The 21,502-nt window shown below is 44.4% G+C and overlaps 1 protein-coding gene across 7 annotated transcripts in view; it reads right to left on the bottom strand.

The window, feature by feature from the left end:
• Positions 1 to 21,502, bottom strand: part of TRIO (trio Rho guanine nucleotide exchange factor) — a 284,165-nt gene that overhangs the window by 202,648 nt on the left and 60,015 nt on the right. The window contains exon 1 of one of the 7 annotated variants that reach the window (XM_081206101.1): positions 16,472 to 16,490. The exons of 5 other annotated variants lie outside the window; for them this stretch is intronic. The gene's annotated coding sequence lies outside the window, so the exon portion shown is untranslated. Of the gene's footprint in view, positions 1 to 3,283; positions 3,303 to 16,471; positions 16,491 to 21,502 lie in introns of those variants that run through there. One more of the 7 variants, XM_081206100.1, reaches the window with a different exon arrangement.

Below are 21,502 nucleotides of genomic sequence, written 5' to 3'. Positions count from 1 at the left end.
ACCATTTCATATTACACTGCGGAGAGCGAAGAAGACTGCTTATTGGACAGTTCCCCATGAAAAACTCTACCCTATCCAATGCAGCTGTAGTAGAACAGCAGCCCTAAAATCAGATTTTTAAAAAACAGCTTAGTTTAAATGTCATCCACATGCAATACAAGCCTACTCTAACAACTGCAGTTATAAAATCTTAAATCTGAGTCCATTATCCTCTCACATATATTTCAAAGCCCATAAGAGAACATAAACAGGTCCAAAATATGAGCCGAGAGGTCAAGCACTAGAAGTATGACACAATAAGTATTGCCATGTATTTATCATTGTGCTGCAAATATTTAGGCTGCAATCCAAAAACACACTTAATAGGAACTAAACACCAATGAAGACAGTGTGACATTTTTCAAGGTAAGCTGCAAAATTGTTGTTTATTATTATAATTACATTTATTAATTGCCTTCTAAATCACCTTCTCAATGCTATTTACAGGTAAGACAATTAATAACAGTTAAAACAAAAGTATATTTAAAGCAAGACTAAAACCCTAGCAAGTAGACACTAGTGGTAAAAACTTTTATCCAGTTGGGTAAGCTTATCAGAACAAAATGTCTTCAACTGTTTCCAGAAAATGCAGATAGTTGATTAAAATCATTATCCAAAACAACGTGGACATTTTATTTTTCACGACAGGCACATTATACTGCCCAGTTAACCAACAGCCTTTCCTCATGCAAACTTTCGGTCCTTTAGTCTGCGAGTAAGTGATCTTGCTTAGTGTCCTTAGATACCTATAGAATGGCGAAACACAACCTCTTAATCTCACATTTACTTCCCTAAACAAACAGTGCTGGTTACGGCTGGCAGGATAAACTAAAGCCAGGGAAGGCGAGGAGAGTGCAATCCCACCGCCCTCAATCTTCCGTTGTGTGATTTGCTTTTTAAAACCTCTGCTTGCTTGTTAATTTGTTTGGTGTTAAGGTTGTACAGTTCATCTCTTTTGTAAGCTGCCTTGTGCATGTCATGATCCTGGAAGATGACTCCCTTTTCTTCAGGGAATGAAACTAAGGACTAATGTCAGAAGGGGAACTGCATGCGGGGCAATCCCCTGATGATGATGATGATGATGATGATGATGAATTATTTAGACCCCTCCCATCTGGCCGGGCCTCCCCAGTCACTCTGGGCAGCTCCCAATGAAATATTAAAAACACAATAAAACATCAAACATTAAAAACTTCCCTAAACAGAGCTGTCTTCAGATGTCTTCTAAAAGTCAGGTACAGTGGTACCTCTAGTTGCAGACTTAATCTGTTTTGGGGTGCCATTCGCACCCTGAAAAGTCTGCAACTAGAGCGCCTCTTCCGTGCATGTGCGTGGCGTGACCGAGCACTTCTGCGCACGTGCGTGTGGCAAACCCGGAAGTAAACTTCCGGGTTTGCCGCGTTCATAAGCTGAAAGTCTGTAACAAGAGCGGAACACAACTAGAGGTACCACTGTAGTTGTTTATTTCCTTGACAACTGATGGGAGGGCGTTCCACAGGGTGGGCGCCACTACCAAGAAGGCCCTCTGCCTGGTTCCCTGTAACCTCACTTCTCACAGGGAGGGAACCGCCAGAAGGCCCTCAGAGCTGGACCTCAGTGTCCGGGCTGAGCGATGGGGGTGAAAACGATCCTTCAGGTATACTGGGCCGAGGCTGTTTAGGGCTTTAAAGGTCAGCACCAGCACTTTGAATTGTGCTTGGAAATGTACTGGGAGCCAATGGAGATCTTTCAGGACCAGTGTTATATGATCTCGGCGGCCACATCTGCGATATGAGCCTATGATGTTAGTGCACCCCTCTGGCCCAAGGATGTCATACTGACCTCCTCAGAGGACTCCATCTCAGAAGCCCAACTGCCACCGGGATCTCCCTCACTCTGTTAACATACATGACTGCTGGAGCAAGCTGGGCTCCTCTAACTGAAGAGACACCTTTCAGCAAAGGTGGAGCTAGCAACAAGGAGAGGACTGCTCCTCTGTCAAAGCATCAAAGCTCGGCTGTCTTATAGCTGTCAGCCTGAGCCCTGCACAAGGCCTCACCTATGATGAGGAGAGTGCTTGCATAGCAACAGCATTGTTCTACAGTGGTACCTCAGGTTACATACACTTCAGGTTACATACGCTTCAGGTTACAGACGCCGCTAACCCAGAAATAGTGCTTCAGGTTAAGAACTTTGCTTCAGGATGAGAACAGAAATCGTGCTCTGGCAGCGCGGCGGCAGCGGGAGGCCCCATTAGCTAAAGTGATGCTTCAGGTTAAGAACAGTTTCAGGTTAAGAACGGACCTCCAGAACAAATTAAGTTCTTAACCCGTGGTACCACTGTACCCTGGAATGAGATACGTTTATGCAACACACAAAACAATTTCAGACTTTTCTGCTGGAAATACTTTGAAAATCATGAGGGGAGGGGGGGGGTTACACACAAATGCGTCATCTGCACCATCCCCCAGCCTTCAGACTTTCCACCCAACCATCTGGAGTTGGACCAAGAGAGGATGGTCAGTAGCAAACCAACGAGCTTTAAATCTATACACCTCTCTTCTCCCTACTGCATTACTCACAGTGTTACCTGTTAATTCCATTCCCCCTCTCAGCTTCCTTTGTTCTGGGAGGCGGCCAGCTTTTCCATACTTGCATTTTTGTGGGCAATTCTTTTGACCAGCTTTTTACATTTGGTAAAAGCATGTCAGTCCCGGTCCCCATTCCCCCCCCCCTTTTAAATATATAGCTCATTTATTCCAGATATCCAAAGAAATCAATATCTCCCAACTCTTGAGGAATGCCTCAATAAAATACAAGAATACCCGTTTATGGCCAAATTAAGATGTTCTACACATGCTGAAGGGAAAAGGCGGGGTGGTTTTGTGAACAACTGGGTGCCCTTTCATTAAATCCCAACAATAAAATAAATATATCAACAAAGCTGGAAACACTCCATGTCTTTTAAAAGGTTGCCTTAAAACGATTCCCTCCAGAATGGATTCCAGCCCAGGTAACCATCAGCAATTACCAAATAAAGTAGTCTGCATTTCATTGTTGGTTATTTACCCAGAAACAAATTGTGCCTCTTTCCCCCTCTAAGTGTGCCATGAAATTCATGCCTAGCACCAGCCATTTACAAGGTTGTTTTTTTTAAAGTAAATAACCCCAGAACATCTATAGCTGAGGTCTGAACAAGGAGGGTTTCTGAAAATTGCTGCATGCGTGTACAGATCCATAAATATCTGCATCCATCTCTACTCACACACTGGCTCGGCATCCCTCCCTCCAGCATTCTCAGCACCGCACATTAATAGAGGTGATGTCATCTTTTCAAAATCAGGGCAGTCTGCAGCTCCTGCTGCCACTGCAATGCCTGCAGTATTCGCTGGATTTGCGAGAGTGCAAGGCAGCGCAGCCGAGATCCGAGCTGGGGAGCTTAGAAAGAGCTCCCTTATTTGAATCCCGCTTGCACGCAGCACACGGGAGGGAAATTATTATCTCGTTATTCCGTGCAGACGCTTGAACCGTATCGATTCACGAACTGGGCTTCACGTCGTTCCTACCTGACCTAACAAAGCACAGTCGTTTATGCTTTGGTGAGCCTGAATTTAACAGGGCCACAAGATTTCCGCAGGAACAATGAAACAACTAATTTGCTTCATGAGTGTGGCGAGAATTGCCCATTTTTACAATGCTTCTTTTCTGTTTATCCTCGCAAGCCACAAATGTCATAGATAACAAATTCTCCGCTATAAATAGCCAAGATAATAAACCCCACTGTAGGCAAGGAATAATACTTTCAGGCAACACACTCCCCCCCCCCCCATGTAAGCGATCCAAACTTTGTTTGATCTTATTTGATACTTTGTCCCCACCCCGTTATTAACATTTTATTATTATTTATTGAATTTATATACCCAGGGAGGGGGGTCTCAGGGCGGCTCACAGAACAAAATCAAGATATAAAACCACAAAATACCGAATAAAAATAAAAACAACAACCCAATAGCACCCCCCCAAAAAAAAAACATTTTAAAAGGGCATAGGATGTAAATTGGGTCAACCAAAGGCCTGGTTAAAAAGGAATGTTTTTGCTTGGCGCCTAAAAGTGTATAATGAAGGCGCACAGCGAACTTCCCTGGGGAGGGCATTCCACAGATGGGGAGCCACTGCAGAGAAGGCCCGTTTTCATGTTGCTGCCTTCTGCACCTCTCGATGAGGAGGAACATGAAGAAGGGCCTCTGAAGATGACCTCAGGGTCCAGGTAGGTTCATATGGAAAGAGGCGGTCCTTGAGGTATTGCAGTCCTGAGCCATTTAATGCATATAACCTTGTACATCACGTACATTTTTAAAAATCACAAAAAAGTATGCCTTCATATACCCATATCTGTTCTCTATAAGGAATTTTAACATTCTAGCATGACATTCTCATCTACCATTAAATGCAGGTATAATAATTCCTGAAGCATCCCGCAAAAGATTTGGCGAAGAGACCCCTACAATGCAGTGCAGCCGCTCCAGCTAGTATTTTCTATGGAAATGAGCACTACAGTTCCAGAAGTGGCTTTTACGTCACGTGAAACCTCAAATAAAATGGAGAAATTAACAGCTAGGCTGGGGAAAGTCGTGAAAACGGAATAAACTGCCCTGTGAATGCCTTCTAAGCTTTGTTCTACTCACTGTGTCCATATTTCACAACAGTAATGTTGTCGGACATAAAAGTCCAAGGAAATAATAATTCTTTTGTCCATTTGCCTTGCCATCTCAGGAGGATTTGAGCACAGGGAAGCACCTGGAGGAAGCATGGATAATCTCCTTGCCCATCACTTTACAGATGTTTTTCTTCTGCTCCCATACAATATTATAGCATATATCCTGTTTGTTTTTCACCCCTTTGGCTGGCTTCTCCTCTTTCAAGTTCTATCACCTACAAAGCTGTCCTCCCATGCCCAAATTTTGGAGGAACAAAAAGGCACTAGATCAGGCATAGGCAAACTTGGCCCGCCAGATGCTTTGGGACTACAACTCCCATCATCCCTAGCTAACAGGACCAGTGGTCAGGGATGATGGGAGTTGTAGTCCCAAAACATCTGGAGGGCTGAGTTTGCCTATGCCTACACTAGCTGGACTGGCCTCTGGTTTTGTTTTGTTTTTTAAAAACAACAACTGTGCATGGGCTTTTCCTCTACCCTCCATTTCAGGGGTCTGGCTGCTTTTTGAACTACAGTGGTACCTCTGGTTGCAAACGGGATCCGTTCCGGAGCCCTGTTTGAAACCTGAGCAGAATGCAACCTGCGTCTGCGCAGGTCACAATTCGCCGCTTCTGCGCATGACATCATTTTGAGTGTCTGCGCAAGCATGAGCGGCGAAACCCGGAAGTAACCCATTCCGTTACTTCCGGGTCGCCGAGGGACGCAACCTGAAAATGCTCAACCTGAAGCGTCTTTAACCCGAGGTATGACTGTGTGCACTTTTCAAGGACTCATTTCTAAAACTTACTCATCATCTCATGTCAAATCTTTATTTAACTCATTTAAATCTCTATTTAACTCATCTGTGGTGGCCTTCAAAGCTTTTCAGACAACTAAAAGGAAAAGGTTCTATAAAGGTATAATCTCCTTTAGGTATATGAAATCAATGCTAATTCTATGTACATTTCAAAAGTGAGCCACTAACACTGTAATTCTAAATATCCCATCACTACAAGGGTTGCCATACGTCCAGAATTTCCCAGAATTTTTTCCTTTAAAAAGTTCAACAACTTTGAATTTCATTTCCCCCCAAAAGCTCCATTTTACTTCTAGAAATCTGGCAACCCTAATCAGTTCACTGTTGGGTACAAGCGTGGGTGGCGCTGCGGTCTAATCCACTGAGCCTAGGGCTTGCCGATCGGAAGGCTGGCAGTTCGAATCTCCAAGACCGAGTGAGCTCCCGTTGCTTGGTCCCAGCTCCTGCCAACCTAGCAGTTCGAAAGCACACCAGTGCAAGTAGATACATAAGTACTGCTGTGGTGGGAAGGTAAACGGCGTTTCCGTGCGCTCTGGCTTCCGTTGTGGTGTTCCATTGCACCAGAAGTGGTTTAGTCATGCTACATGACCCAGAAAGCTGTCTGTGGACAAATGCCGGCTCCCTCGGCCTGAAAGCAAGATGAGAACCACAACGCCATAGTCGCCTTTGACTGGACTTAACCGTTCAGCGGTACTTTACCCTTACAAGCTGCAATAATGGTATGAAACAAGACCAACCTAAGAAGAAGACTAGGAGAAAGCTTTTAAGAACAATACTTTCACCAAATACTGAATTTATTGAACCATCTAGAAAAGTTATGCCCTAGTTTTGTATCAGTTCACTGATAATCTTGACAGCGATGCCCTTATTCTATATACAGGTAGGTAGCCGTGTTGGTCTGTCATAGTCGAAACAAAATAAAAGAAATTCTTTCCAGTAGAACCTTAGAGACCAACTAAGTTTGTTATTGGTATAAGCTTTCATGTGCATGCACAATTCTTCAGATACTCTGAAGAAGTGTGTATCTGAAGAAGTGTGCATGCACACGAAAGCTCATACCAATAACAAACTTAGTTGGTCTCTAAGGTGCTACTGGAAGGAATTTTTTTCTTCCTTATTCTGTATGTTAAGTCTGCAAGCTGCGCATATTCTGTCAGCTTAAGTTGCCAATGTTCTTTAGTTGGGACCTCGCTTGCTTTTCATTCTGGGCTAACAAAACATGGGCCGCAGTAATAACATACATAAATAACCTTCTTTGGCACCTGGGAATTTCAGTCTGAATTAGCCCCAATGAAAAGGACTCTGGGTTGGTGCAGTTTTTTTGGAAAAGTACTTTTAAACATTATTTCCAATTTATTATGGATGGATTCTATGAGATCTTTGCAGGGGCTTCTTACCAACTCCAGTTAAGTGCTTCCTGATTTCACTCACCGCTCTGGACCTGGGACTGAACTCAGACCCCCACCATACAACCTCCCACCTTCTCTGGTAAATGACCAACCACTCCAAAGAGATAGAGATAGCCATACAGATCACCATCCTGGGTGCATTTTCAATAACATACTCTTGAGAGTAGATGGTATGGATTGGATCCGATATGCTCACTTGAATTTGAACGATTTACCGTATTTTTCCATGTATAACACGTCACCGGGTATAAAACGCCCCCTATTTTGGAGGACTCCAAATTAAGAAAATGAGGGGAGATTGCTCAGCGCTGTTGAGCTTTTTCTTGTGGGGGGTGGCCCAGAGTTGTTGAGTTTTTTTAGGGGGGATTGCCAAAATCGCTCACCAGCCTGACCTACACTCCCACTCATACATGTCGCAAAACCCACCTATCGCCTGTCCCCGTGCCGGCAGAAGCCGCCAATCACCCGCCCTATTGCCACAGCGACAGCCAATCAACACAAGCCCTTGACAAAGTCACCGATAACACACCAAATAGCCACTGACAATCCATGTCTAAGACGACCCTAAATTTTTAACATACTTTTTTATTTAAATAAACAACTCGTCTTATACATGGAAAAGTACAGTAATTTAAAACTTGAAAAAGGGAAGGACGAAAAACCATTGCAAATTTTCTTGGGGCGCCCAAAGTCTTCTTTTGCCTGTTAACCAGCCCTAACAGAAACCAACTCTGGAATACCCATGCCAGAAAAGTCTTATTTTTTTAAGCCTTTTTTTTTCCATCTTCATTTTTGATGGTGATGCTGGGGAGAAGGAACATCGGGGACAAGGGATCAGAAAATATGATTAATTGGATTTCTTAATCAGTTAATTTCTGTTTTTTAAAAAAGTTTTAATTTGCTTGGCTGCCTTTATTCCCCAAACTCTTTAGCAATTTCAGCTACCTAGACTGAGAGCTCTTAGAGGACATAAAGTGGTGGTGGCGTTTGAACTTTGATACAGTGGTGCCTCGCAAGACGAAATTAATTCGTTCCGTGAATTTTTTCGCCTAGCGAATTTTTCGTCTTGCGAAGCTCGGTTTCCCATAGGAATGCATTGAAAATCAATTAATGCGTTCCTATGGTCAAAAAAAGTCCAAACAAAGCCAAATTTGGTACAACAAGAGTTTATTAAGTGTCTTTAAAGTCACACATACTGTAAAGAGCATTTCAAAATTCAAACCCAGAATTTTTTTAAAAAAACAGCAGAGTGGCCCAATGGTCACAGAAAATCATAAAAATGCAGGGGGGGGAAACAAGCTTCCAGATTCTTGCAAACCCCTCCCCAAATGTTCCCCCAGCCACCCAGCACACAGAAATTCAAATCCAGATTTTTTTAAAAAAAACAGCAGAGTGGCCCAATGGTCACAGAAAATCATAAAAATGCAGAAGAAAAACCACACAAGCTTCCAGATTCTTGCAAACCCCTTCCCAACACCAAGTCCTTGAATTCCAAACACCCCAACCCAAAATGCAAAACCCCCCAAAAAAGTTTTAAAAGCTTAACTTACCAAATGGCTGCAAAAGAAGTTCTGGAAAAGCTTCAAAAATCACCAAAGTCTTTAAAAACCTCAAAAAAGGCTACTATGTACACTGTGTTCTATGAGTTGCTCCTCAAAGTCAAGTCGCAACTGTATTAACGGTGTTAAGAAAAAGGAAACAAACTTGCAAGACGTTTTCGTCTTGCGAAGCAAGCCCATAGGGAAATTCGTCTTGCGAAGCAGCTCAAAAACGGAAAACCCTTTCGTCTAGCGAGTTTTCCATCTTGCGAGGCATTCGTCTTGCGGGGCACCACTGTACTACAGCCCAAACTCATTCAAGAGTCACAAAAGCCACAGAACCGCAGCAACTTAGTTTGCATACAAGGAGCCATCAGTATCACACTTTGAGGATCAGGCTCAAAGTTAGTTAGCCCAACATATTGTTAGGTTGGGTTGAAGCAGTTTTTTCTGATGACTAAAACCTGCAGGAGGCTGCCTTCTCAGTGATGGCTCCGACCTGGTGGAATGCTCTGTCCCATGAGACCAGGGCCCTGCAGGATTTAACTTCCTTCCGCAGGTCCTGTAAGCCAGAGCTGTTCCGCCTGGCTTTCTATTTGAACTTAGCCTGATCTTTTATTCCCCTTCCTTCCCTCCCCTTTTTATGAAGATTAACCACTCTGGGATCCCACAGCTAATTCTCCCTTGGTCTCCTCGCTGGCCCAAATAGGTCTAATTTAGCCAGCTAGCCCTGGTGATCATCTAATGTTTATTGGATGGATTTCCCCCCTAAATTGATTTTTGAATTTTGAATTTATTGTTATTGTTATTCACGTTTTATACTGTATTTTATGCTTTTCTTGTTCCATCAATTAAGTGTTTTAAATTTGTTGTTAACAGCCCAGAACCCGGTTTTCTGAACCGGGAAGGGCGGGGTATAAATAATTTTTTAAAATTAATAATAATAATTATTATTATTATTATTATTATTATTATTATTATTATTATTCCTGCTGCCATATATAGTTCCATTTACTAGCACTCAGTGTGACTATCACACAACTTGCATAGCCACAAGCTTGACCAGAAGGGGACGAGGTGTGGAAAGCAGGGAAGAGAAAGCAGCGGTGATAGCAGGAAAGGATGAATCAAGAAGGGGGACAGGAATCTACAGGCAAGGCAAGCTTTCCTAAGCAGAGAGAGAGAGATGGCAACTTGGGATGGTTGCCCTGGCTCCACACAAGAATTGGACTCTTGTTGAAGAGCCAAAAGGATAGGGTGGAGGAGATCACCTTTAGCCAAGATTTATATTCAGCAGGAAGGTTGAATCTGCAAAGAATCACTAGTTCCAGTAGGCTGCTGGTTCGGATGAAGATTCTGTTATGGACAGAATCTTCACTTTCCATCTGACTCTGGTCTAGACTGAGCCACCATATTTAAGGAAGGGCCAATGGCACAGCACATATGTGCCTGTTTTACAAATGGAGCAAAATACCAAAAGTTTAGGATGAAACACACATGGAAGGGTGGAGGGAAGAGGCAAGCATTTTGGCACAGTTCCTTGCATCTCCCCAGAGCTACCAAAACCAGGATTATGCAAAGCGAGGACGTAAATATACCCCACTGTGCATAAAAAATATATACATTCTGCTTTTCATAGAATCATAGAGTTGGAATAGACCACAAGGGCCATCGAGTCCAACCCCCTGCCAAGCAGGAAACACCATCAGAGCACTCCTGACATATGGTTGTCAAGCCTCTGCTTAAAGACCTCCAAAATAGGAGACTCCACCACACTCCTTGGCAGCAAATTCCACTGTCAAACAGCTCTTACTGTCAGGAGGTTCTTCCTAATGTTTAGGTGGAATCTTCTTTCTTGTAGTTTGGATCCATTGCTCCGTGTCCGCTTCTCTGGAGCAGCAGAAAACAACCTTTCTCCCTCCTCTATGTGACATCCTTTTATATATTTGAACATGGCTATCATATCACCCCTTAACCTCCTCTTCTCCAGGCTAAACATGCCCAGCTCCCTTAGCCTTTCCTCATAAGGCATCGTTTCCAGGCCTTTGACCATTTTGGTTGCCCTCCTCTGGACACGTTCCAGTGTGTCAGTGTCCTTCTTGAACTGTGGTGCCCAGAACTGGACACAGTACTCCAGGTGAGGTCTGACCAGAGCAGAATACAGTGGCACTATTACTTCCCTTGATCTAGATGCTATACTCCTATTGATGCAGCCCAGAATTGCATTGGCTTTTTTAGCTGCCGCGTCACACTGTTGGCTTTTCTTGGAGCTGACTATGCATTGTCTAAATGAATGCTGTTCTTTTTTATGTCCAATGAGGATATTGCACCATACACGCCAGGCTTCCTCAAACTTGGCCCTCCATGTGTTTTTGAGACTACAATTCCCATTATCCCTGACCACTGGTCCTGCTAGCTAGGGATCATGGGAGTTGTAGGCCAAAAACATCTGGAGGGCCAAGTTTCAGGAAACCTGGTTCACGCAGTTCCTGTGAATCTCCTCCTCACTTTGATATCAAAGACTGTAGTTTCTAGCAGTTGAGTATGCCGCCATATTGCCCTTTATATTACCGTAGTTTTTGCTCTATAAGACTCACTTTTTCCCTCCTAAAAAGTAAGGGGAAATGTGTGTGCGTCTTATGGAGCGAATGCAGGCTGCGCAGCTATCCCAGAAGCCAGAACAGCAAGAGGGGTTGCTGCTTTCACTGCGCAGCGATCCGTCTTACTTTTCTGGCTTCTGAGATTCAGATTTTTTTTTTCTTGTTTTCCTCCTCCAAAAACTAGGTGCATCTTGTGGTCTGGTGCTTCTTATAGAGCGAAAAATATGGTATTTCTAGCTTGCTGGCTGTGCAAACCAATCAGCAATGGCCAGATCAACATTAGGAGTTTTGAAGTTGCAAACCTGCTTGCTGTAGCAAGAGGAAAAGCTCAGCTTACCAGTAGCACTGGGACCACAGCATCACACTTTCCTGTTATCAGTCAATTACTGTAATCGCCACAATGTAAAGATAAGTCCACAGAACGGCCCCAAATGCAGATTTATTGCCCACTTTCATTCCTAAGGAGCATCGCTGTTGAGAGTCAGTCACTCCAAATTCGTGATTTATACAAGAGAAAACCAAGACTAAACTGTGCCATCTGAGTGAATGATGGCATCTCGACCTCAAACAAATTAACGTAACGTAACATGCAAGTCAATCCAAACTTGGGACGCATTCCAACTCTTCTTGAGCAAAAAAAGCCAAGGAGACCACTACTGCCAAAAGCAACAACAAAAAGCCCCACCAAGCATAATATTTAAAATAATCCTAGCTCATCTGAAAGTCAGGATAAAAGCGTGCTTTCTCGTACTGCAGCATCTGACCAGGATGAGATCATTTGGTTCCAGATTGTATAAAAGGCACACAAAATTCCACCCACTATGAAGTAGATACACAGAGCCTTTTAAATATTACCTTAGCTGGAAAACAGGTTGGTGGGTCACAGGCGGATTAGAGGGAGGGTTGGGGGTGGGGAGCCGCCCACACAAAAATAGAAGCCAGCCCACTCCTCAGTTTTGCAGTCAGTCCTTTTCACCGTCAAACCCCCAGAAACTACCAATGCATTTGACATTTACCAGAAAATCTTGACAATTTTTTAAAACTGTTCTCTTTCAAGCCCCTACCAAACTTGAGGACTGCCAGTCATCCCCTGGATAATAATCAGTGAAACAGCAGCTCCCATTTTACCAGGTAAGAAGGTGGAGAAATCTGGATCCAGCAAACTAGATCCAGTTATAATAGTCTTAAAAGGTAAAGGGACCCCTGACCATTAGGTCCAGTCGCAAACGACTCTGGGGTTGCAGCGCTCATCACGCTTTACTGGCCAAGGGAGCTGGCGTACAGCTTCCGGGTCATGTGGCCAGCATGGCTAAGCCGCTTCTGGCGAACCAGAAACGCCGTTTACCTTCCCGCTGGAGCGGTATCTATTTATCTACTTGCACTCTGACGTGCTTTAAAACTGCTAGGTGGGCAGGAGCAGGGACCGAGCAATGGGAGCTCACCCCGTCGCAGGGATTTGAACCGCGACCTTCTGATCGGCAAGCCCTAGGCACTGTGGTTTAGACCACAGTGCCACCCGCATCCTAATAGTCTTAATTTCATCTAAATATGGGCAAGGGAAACAATGAGAATGGCCCCCACTCCTTCCGGTCTCCTCTCTTGGTCAACGCCAGCTACCTTCTTCCAACAGTATGAACCAAGACAGAGTTCCTTTGAACATAAAGAGAATCAGAGTTTCTCAGTTTTCTGAGAATTTTAGAAGGCAATATTCTCTCAGCACTAGTTTTGAATTTACAGAGCAGTAGCATAGTGAAATACCCGAAGATGTAATGGGACGCAGGTGGCGCTACCGTCTAAACCACTAAGCCTCTTGGGCTTGCAGATCAGAAGGTCGGCGGTTCGAATCCCCACGACGGGGTGAGCTCCTGCTGCTCTGTCCCAGCTCCTGCCAACCTAGCAGTTCGAAAGCACGCCAGTGAAGAAGATAAATAGGTAGTGCTGCGGCGGGAAGGTAAACACCGTCTCTGTGCGTTCTGGTTTCCGTCATGGTGTCCTGTTGCACCAGAAGCAGTTTAGACCTGGAAAGCTGTCTGTGGACAAACGGTGGCTCCCATGGCTTGAAAGCGAGAGGAGCACTACAACCCCATAGTCGCCTTTGACCGGACTTAACTGTCCAGGGATCCTTTACCTTTTTATCTTTTCTTCTTAGTTTCTTATCCCTTAGTGGTAAAGTAAATCTCTGCCGCCTTGTGGGATATCTTTGGGAGAAGATAGAGAGTAAATCCTACACAAATCCAGAGTGGAAGCCCTAATACGGCTGGATGGTGCCCCCATGCCCCCTTCCAGCAACCTCTGCAGCCAAGCAGGTGCCAAATGTGTTGTTCTGCTTTCCTTTGGACCACATCCGTGAGGCAGAGAGGAGGGCCTTGCCATCTGGGCAGCCCAGGAGCTCCAGGCACACTGATCAGACTCGCGTACCATGGAAGGTCACTTCAGTACTGCCAATCCAGTGGTTTGACCTCACCCTTGGAGGTGCCCTCTTAAGACAGATGGATGTCAACAACAACGAAGTACTGAAGGCACAACTAATCAGTGTTAAATGTTCCTTCACATGCTGTCTTTGTTGCCATGATAAAGAGTTCCTCAATGGGTCAGATTAAGGTCCACCCAGCCCAGCAATCATTGCAAGAGTCCCGGTAGCCAGCAATCCCAAGTGGTCCGCTTGAAAATGGTGAATTTTGTAGTTTGATAGTAAATTTTGGACACAATGGAGAGGTAAAGGATTTTGGATTATCATAAAAGATGCAGGAGGAAATGATTAGCAATAGGGGAGAGGGAAATCCAAGAGAATCCCATTTTATGGTATTGATATTGTTTTTGTGCATATTTTTCTTTGTTTGTGGTGGTTGTTGTTGTGTTTGTTTTTGTTGAAAATTTAATTAAAAAATTAATTAAAAAAAAGAAATTGCAAACACACCAACAGGTCAAAGATTATGGGAAAATGAAGAAGTGGAATTATGGTTCTAGGTGAAATTTTTGTGGAGAATAGTGCAAGGGACTGGGTCTTGGGTGAACAAAGTTAAATCCTACTTGGTGCATAACTAAAATTTTGGAGCATCTTAAGGGGATGAAGCAGGTGTCAGATGTCAGTGTTTGATCCAACTTCAAAACACAGCAACCCAGATAATTATAAACACTACACTTCATAAATTCATGAGTTCAAATTCTAACCCCTTTCAGGGACTATAAATGTTTCTTATGTGATCCTCAGCTACATAACTGGCAATCTTTTCCCAATCATCCGGGCTGTGTGCTCTTGAAATTCCACACCAAGAAGAGTGCAGTTCTGCAACAATGGATCGTGTGAATTACTACCTTCCAATTTTTGTGATTTTCTTTTATACGTCTCCAAGTCCTAAGGTGGACAATAGCATCTCATTCTCCAATCACTAGAAAGCTTGCTGGCCATGCCGCTCCCTGCTTAAGAAGTTTCACCAGACACTGTCCAAACAATTAAAAACTTATTTCTGTCATAAGGACCAAAGGAAAAAAATCCTGTCTTTTTTTGACTAGGGGAGGGTTGAAGCATTGTCAGATTTTTATAAACACCACCCAAAGCGGTGCAGCAATAAAACCACTAGCACGTTTGCAAAGCTAAGCAGGGTCAGATATGGTTTCAAATTGGATGGGAGACCATGTGCTGAAATTCATGCATTGCAGAGGGTTGGACTAGATGACCCTCAGGGCTCCCTTCCAACTGTTTGATTCTAAGTCAGTGTCCAGCTCTGCTGGAAAAATGCCAACTCCCCATATAATGCTTTAGGAAAAACCCACCCTACTGAAAGTGGTATTGAGAACGGTTAAGAGCAATTGCAAAACTGAGTAAGACAAGCACAATCATGTAACTGTGTTAAGGAGCCCTCCGCCCCAATTTCAATTGTAAAGAAACCCAATTTGATGCTTGAACTCTTCCCCCATTTGCTCATTTTGCGCTAGCTCATCTTCCTTCATATCAGTTTTTTGCTTCCCTCCGCTATGATTTGAAGAGTTCTGTGCATTTGTGCACAAAGGTTTGGTGCTAAACTGCAGAACTCCTTTCAAGCCACTCCTGGAAAATCACCACCCCAATATCCCTATCTCAAAAGCACCACCTGAATCCCCATAAGAAATGCATTGGTTTAAAAGAAAAACACATTTTTATTGCAAAAAAAAAATAAAAAAATAAAATCCACGATTTTCCTGCAGTGAGCCCATATGTGACATGTTTTCAGATCCCAAGAAAAATGAGCTACACACAAAAGAGGAAAAAATGCACTTTTTATGTAGGCAAGCGGTTGCTATGAGCAACCCATATTTCCTCCCCCGCCTCACCCTAAAGCCGAGGATGAGGGCAGCATCCAAACCCCAGGCAGATGTCCCAAAGATTCCATGTTGACAGTGGCAAGTTGTGAGGACAAGGGATAGCCCTCGCCTCCCTAATAAGCAAACACAGCCCTGCTAGAATTCAGAGGCGACGCAATGCTGGAGATCATTCAAAACTCCAAAGGGAAAGGGGCAAAAATCTACCTGCCGCCTTTTACGATAGCTCTGAAACCACTCTGGATAATGAAGCAGCACAATGCCACGGGTATCCGTGCAAAATGCAGCAACAGAACATCTACCCACAGTCAGCAGCCCTTGCAGCAGAACGGATTACATCATCGCTTTGCAGAGCTGAGCCAGTGAATACGCTTAAACCAAATGCACCCAGCCAGATGGAGCTGCTTTGCCTCTTCTGCTCCTGCAGTTATCACCTGCCTCCTCCTACCTTTGGAGCTGGAAAATGTCAGAAAATGGAAAAAAAGAGAGAGATCCACCTTGCCCTGATCCCCCTCTTCTTACGTGGGCTTCCAGATGTCAGAAAGAACTCAGCACACACACAAAAAACACACCTGTTTTTCCCTCTCCCACCCCAAACAAAGCAATCTGATGAAACCTGCTTTTAAAACCTCAAGCAGGAGCCACAGATGGCTTAAACTCACAGCAAAATTGGGACAGCAACCTGATTTCTGGACGAATTCAAAGGGTGGGGTTTTGTAAACGGAGGACAGGAAGGTCACTCCCTTTTCCATTTGTCATTAAAAACAAAAAAACAAATTTCCTTCCTAAGGGTGAGGCAACTCCACTGCACTAAACACTCTTTTCCCCAGATGTGCATTAAAAAACACACACAAAAAACTGGTGGCAACTCCCTTTGTTGCTCAGCCCAGCCGGCTGCTTCAATCACATTGTGCTTTGCCTATTAAGTCAGCACTCTGTCCAGTGGTGAACGCTAGTGACATAAGCCACACTAAGGGAACACCCATTTTTTCCAAGCTCTTCCTGCCTGCCTGAATTCAGTCGGCTGTAGCCAGCTCCCTGCTCAGAGAACACACAAATCAGCCCTCTCATCAGTACAAAAATGCAGCGCTTACCTTTTGTTTAACCATGTGGCTCTTACAAGGTCTGCATGGTCTGTGCTAGTTTCTTAAGATCCACCTCTGCTACGCAAAGCACTGTCTGGAGATGAAATAGTCTGTGTGCATTTTCCTGCGTTATTCACGAGTGAATGCACCACACACACAGAGACGTTATGAACCATTCCTTCTGCAAAACTTTAACACCGTTTTGCTCTGTTTGTACCTCTTAGGTTATCATCAGCAACCATAAATGTCTGAAGACCTTTGTCTGCTAGGCACTTGGTCAAGAGTTACAGCTATAATAATGGATCGATAGATAGAAATATAGCTCTCTTCTATAAATATGTGAATGACCCGCTCCACAGCAAAGAGAGGGAGGAAAGCCACAGCAGTAAGGACAGCCACAACTGTCACCTTTGTAACTTGCTTTGTAAATTATCAGCTCCTAATGGTGTTTGAAATTAGCCAGGCGCTTTTTACACCTGACTATTGGCCACCTGCGACCAAGATGCCCAGGTGCCAGAATGGTGCCTGATGTCTCCAGCACCTGGAGGTGCACGCCTGGGAATCAGTGGATCTTGACTGTTTTCACACACAAGCAACACATCCTGTAGAAGTCTATCAGCTATATTTTATCTGCACGATCGGAATGCATTTCAGGGAACCAAAATGATGCTTCTGTGCAGCCTAAGCAGGGAACAATGTTATACAGTGGTACCTCGGGTTACATACGCTTCAGGTTACAGACTCCGCTAACCCAGAAATAGTACCTCGGGTTAAGAACTTTGCTTCAGGATGAGAACAGAAATCGTGCTCCGGCGACAGGAGGCCCCATTAGCAAAAGTGGTGCTTCAGGTTAAGAACAGTTTCAGGTTAAGAACGGACCTCCGGAATGAATTAAGTACTTAACCTGAGGTACCATTGTAGTTAATTGTTGCAGCTTGTCTTCACTTATCCCCACCCCACCCCACTGCCCTGCTCACAGTTGTGAAGAATATTCCTACGTTTTGAATGGTCTGTGCAGCCATTAAGAGGTAAAGGTAAAGGGACCCCTGACCATTAGGTCCAGTCGTGACCGACTCTGGGGTTGCAGTACTCATCTCACTTTATTGGCCGAGGGAGCCGGCGTACAGCTTCCGGGTCATGTGGCCAGCATGACTAAGCCGCTTTCTGGCGAACCAGAGCAGCACACGGAAACACCGTTTACCTTCCCGCCAGAGCGGTACCTATTTATCTACTTGTACTTTGATGTGCTTTCGAACTACTAGGTGGGCAGGAGCTGGGACCGAGCAATGGGAGCTCACCCCGTCGCAGGGATTCGAACCGCCAACCTTCTGATCGGCAAGTCCTAGGCTCTGTGGGTTTAACCCACAGCGCCACCCGCGTCCTACCATTAAGAGGTAGGAATACCATTAAGAGGTAGGAATGTGTGGACTCTCCCTGGATCAAGTGACTTTTCTTCCTTAAGTTCTCCAAGTTCTTAACCTAGCTCAAGGTTGTCATCGGAGCTAGCCAGATGTTTAACTCAGAATCGATCGCAGTCCATCCTTTGAAAAATAAGACTTGAAAACAGTCTTGCCGAAGAACAGCAACTAGACATTCCGTATTGGTGACTGTGACCTTGTTTTAAGGACCCATGTGCCCTCTAGCTATACACCTGAGTTTCTAACACTGCTTGCTTCCTACTATTCTAATGCTTTGTAACCATATTCCCCTCCCCACCCCTACGCCTCCCACTGGCAGCTTCATTCAGATGCAAATGTTAAACCATAGTTCAGCATTACAAGGATGGAGCCTCCATCCCAGGCTCAACCATTCTCCTCTTCATCTCTTAAAGGGGCTCCAGGGAGACCAGAAGCACCTCCTTTAGATTAAGCACAGTTTGGTGCGCCGCAACCGGTGGGTAATCGTCATGAAAACAAGCCAGTTTCATAAGCGCGTCTCCGCTAACAGCAGTTAAGGTGAACCATGGTTTCTCTGGGTTCAGACAAACTGTGGTTAGTCAAAAATGGAGGGAGAAACAGCTGAGCTCCTCCTCACAGCAGCATCGGAGAAGAAAAGGGGAAGACGCAAAAGCCAGGAAGGAGGTTAGGTTTGTTCCCACAGAAAGTTCACAGTCTGTTGGGGGCACTGGATTAACATTTAACAGGAAAAAAGACTGCTGAAGACTTCTCTTGGAAAGGGCAGAAAACTTCTTCTGAGCTTGCTTATTACTCCTATCTGAGAAAAGCATCTTTTCACCTCGCTTTAAGGGGAGAAATCCATCCCATACCACCTGCCACACAGGAACTTGCATAAGCTTTCTTTCCTGTCAACTGCTAATCCAGGAACTCTCTCTGGGGCTCAAAAGCACCCTGATACTAACTCCTAACCAAGCTAATAATCATTGCTATAGTGCCAAGGTAACTTATTTTTCACTTGTACAGCACTGCTGGAAAAAGCTTCTTTTAATCCTTCCTTTTAGGCGATGCAATCTGATTCCAAACCAAGACAAAAAGTTTGTGACATCCTGAAGGAAAAGGGGAGCCCCTAATCCAACAAACCCAAAAGCTTGCCTATGTTGGTACGTCCCCAAATGGAATCCATTTAGGACCAATGCAGCAGTGAGTAGCGAGACTTATTCACTTGTTTGTGCTTCGATGGGGGACTTTGCTCAGTGGCAGAACCTGTGAGTTACATGCAGATTCCTGCAACACTGGGGGGTTGGACTAGATGACCCCCAGGGTCCATTCCAACTCTTGTTGTTGTTTAGTCTTTTAGTCGTGCCCGACTCTTCATGACCCCATGGACCAGAGCATGCCAGGCACTCCTATCTTCCACTGCCTCCCGCAGTTTGGTCAAACTCATGCTGGTAGCTTCGAGAACACTGTCCAACCATCTCATCCTCTGTCGTCCCCTTCTCCTTGTGCCCTCAATCTTTCCCAACATCAGGGTCTTTTCCAGGGAGTCTTCTCTTCTCATGAGGTGGCCAAAGTATTGGAGCCTCAGCTTCAGGATCTGTCCTTCCAGTGAGCACTCAGGGCTGATTTCCTTCAGAATGGATAGGTTTGACCTTCTTGCAGTCCATGGGACTCTCAAGAGTCTCCTCCAGCACCATAATTCAAAAGCATCAATTCTTCTGCAATCAGCCTTCTTCATGGTTCAGCTCTCACTTCCATACATCACTACTGGCAAAACCATAGCTTTAACTATACGGACCTTTGTTGGCAAGGTGATGTCTCTGCTTTTTAAGATGCTGACCATTAAGTTGTCATAAATGGATGCAGCCCAAAGCATCTCTCATCCATACTGGAAGCTATTGGCAATTGTACTACAGTGAAAATGGAGACCAGACCTATTATAAGGGGCTATTGTTTATGTTTTTAAAGAAGACTAGAGTACAACTTTGATCATAAACAATGGAAGCAGATGTCTAATTCCAAAAGTATACAAACACCTGGAAACTGTTGAACCACTGTACTTCTATCCACAAGAAAAATAGAGTGGATTGTGGACCTAACTCAAAAGAGGTAACAGCTAACATTACCAAGCAACAAGTAAACTGCACGGTGATGCTATAGGGCTGTGGCAAGACAAGAAGTTTTGACAGCTATGCCTCCTCCATTGTGCCATCGGAAGGACTATAGCCAGGCTGAACTGCCAGGTCATATGGTAAGGAAAACTACCTAGCTACCTAAATGTCCAACAATCGTACAGGAGAAAAAGGAAAGCAACAATCAAGACATTGGGAGCATGGTCCAGAACCAAATATAAGCTATGTGGCAATACTACTGCTAATGTCTGGGGCACTGTATACGATGCCTGCTTTAACTTGACCTCTGGGCCTTCCTTTTTGTCAATGGAAAAAGACTCACAATAGAAAAGTTAAGGACGCTGTGCAAAGTCACCAAGATCAGATGCCATTAATCCACGACAACACAAAATTGCAGAGGCAATTCACTGTAGCAAAATATGCACGCTACCGTCAAGTGTAATACAGTGGTTCCTCGGGTTACAAACACTTTGGGTTACAAACTCCGCTAACCCGGAAGTAGTACCTCGAGTTAAGAACTTTGCCCCAGGATGAGAACAGAAATTGCACGGCAGCGGGAGGCCCCCATTAAAGAAAGCACGCCTCAGGTTAAGAACGGTTTCAGGTTAAGAACGGACCTCCGGAACGAATTAAGCTCGTAACCTGAGGTACCACTGTAATAGCACAAAGAGAAGCAAAATTCACACCTCTTGCCCCCCAACTACAGAACAGAAAGGAAGCAGGTTAAATCATCACTCAAAGGACCCCCAAATACGCCTTCCATATGAGAGAAAGGAGACGAGCGCTCACTAAAAAGGCCTGGTGGTCCCATTGAACTTCAAATCCCGATGCAAAGTACTAGCCAATGCCCCCCAAATCATTTGCTGTGTCTGTACAGATGCATACAGCTTCGTAATAGGACTGTAATCACAACACAACGGTAAATATCATTTAAAACCAACAGGTTGAGATCACCAATATGAGCCTGTGGCTTTGCAGCAAGGGGTGGGGCAAACTGAAAGTATAAAGTTCGAAGTACACTTTCCAAAGCAGGATACAACAGTTGCACACACATCACTTAGCAAACTCCTCACCTTCCACCAGGTAAACAAATTCTTGCAAACCGTGCTGCTGGGCTGCACCGACAGTCAACATAAAGAGAAAGCCTTGCACTGTATCAAACAATGGGCAGGGCCTGTAAGCAGCTGCTGCTTGCTAAGCATCTAATAGGAGCAGCTGAATTATCATTAAAACACGTTTGAATCCTCCACCTGCGCTTGCTTTTCAGGCAATCACTTTGGAGACTATCAGGAAAGCCCTGAGGTTACTCCAATCATGGTAATATTTGACCACAAGCACGGAAGCATAGATTGTGTGTGTTTTTTTAATGTTAGAAGTTGCTACTTACAGTGTGTGGTATATCTCCAAGTTCATTCCTTCTTCTAGACAAGGAAATAGTTTTAATTCCTCCTAACCAGCAGTGGCATGTTTTGTTTTGCTTTTTAGCACACATCTCTGAATATTCGCCATGCTGG

The sequence above is a fragment of the Podarcis bocagei genome (genome assembly GCF_964188305.1).
Source record: "Podarcis bocagei genome assembly, chromosome: 8".
Taxonomy (NCBI): Eukaryota; Metazoa; Chordata; class Lepidosauria; order Squamata; family Lacertidae; genus Podarcis; species Podarcis bocagei.
The sequence above is the reverse complement of the archived record's forward strand: the minus strand, read 5'-3'. Positions and strand labels throughout refer to the sequence as shown.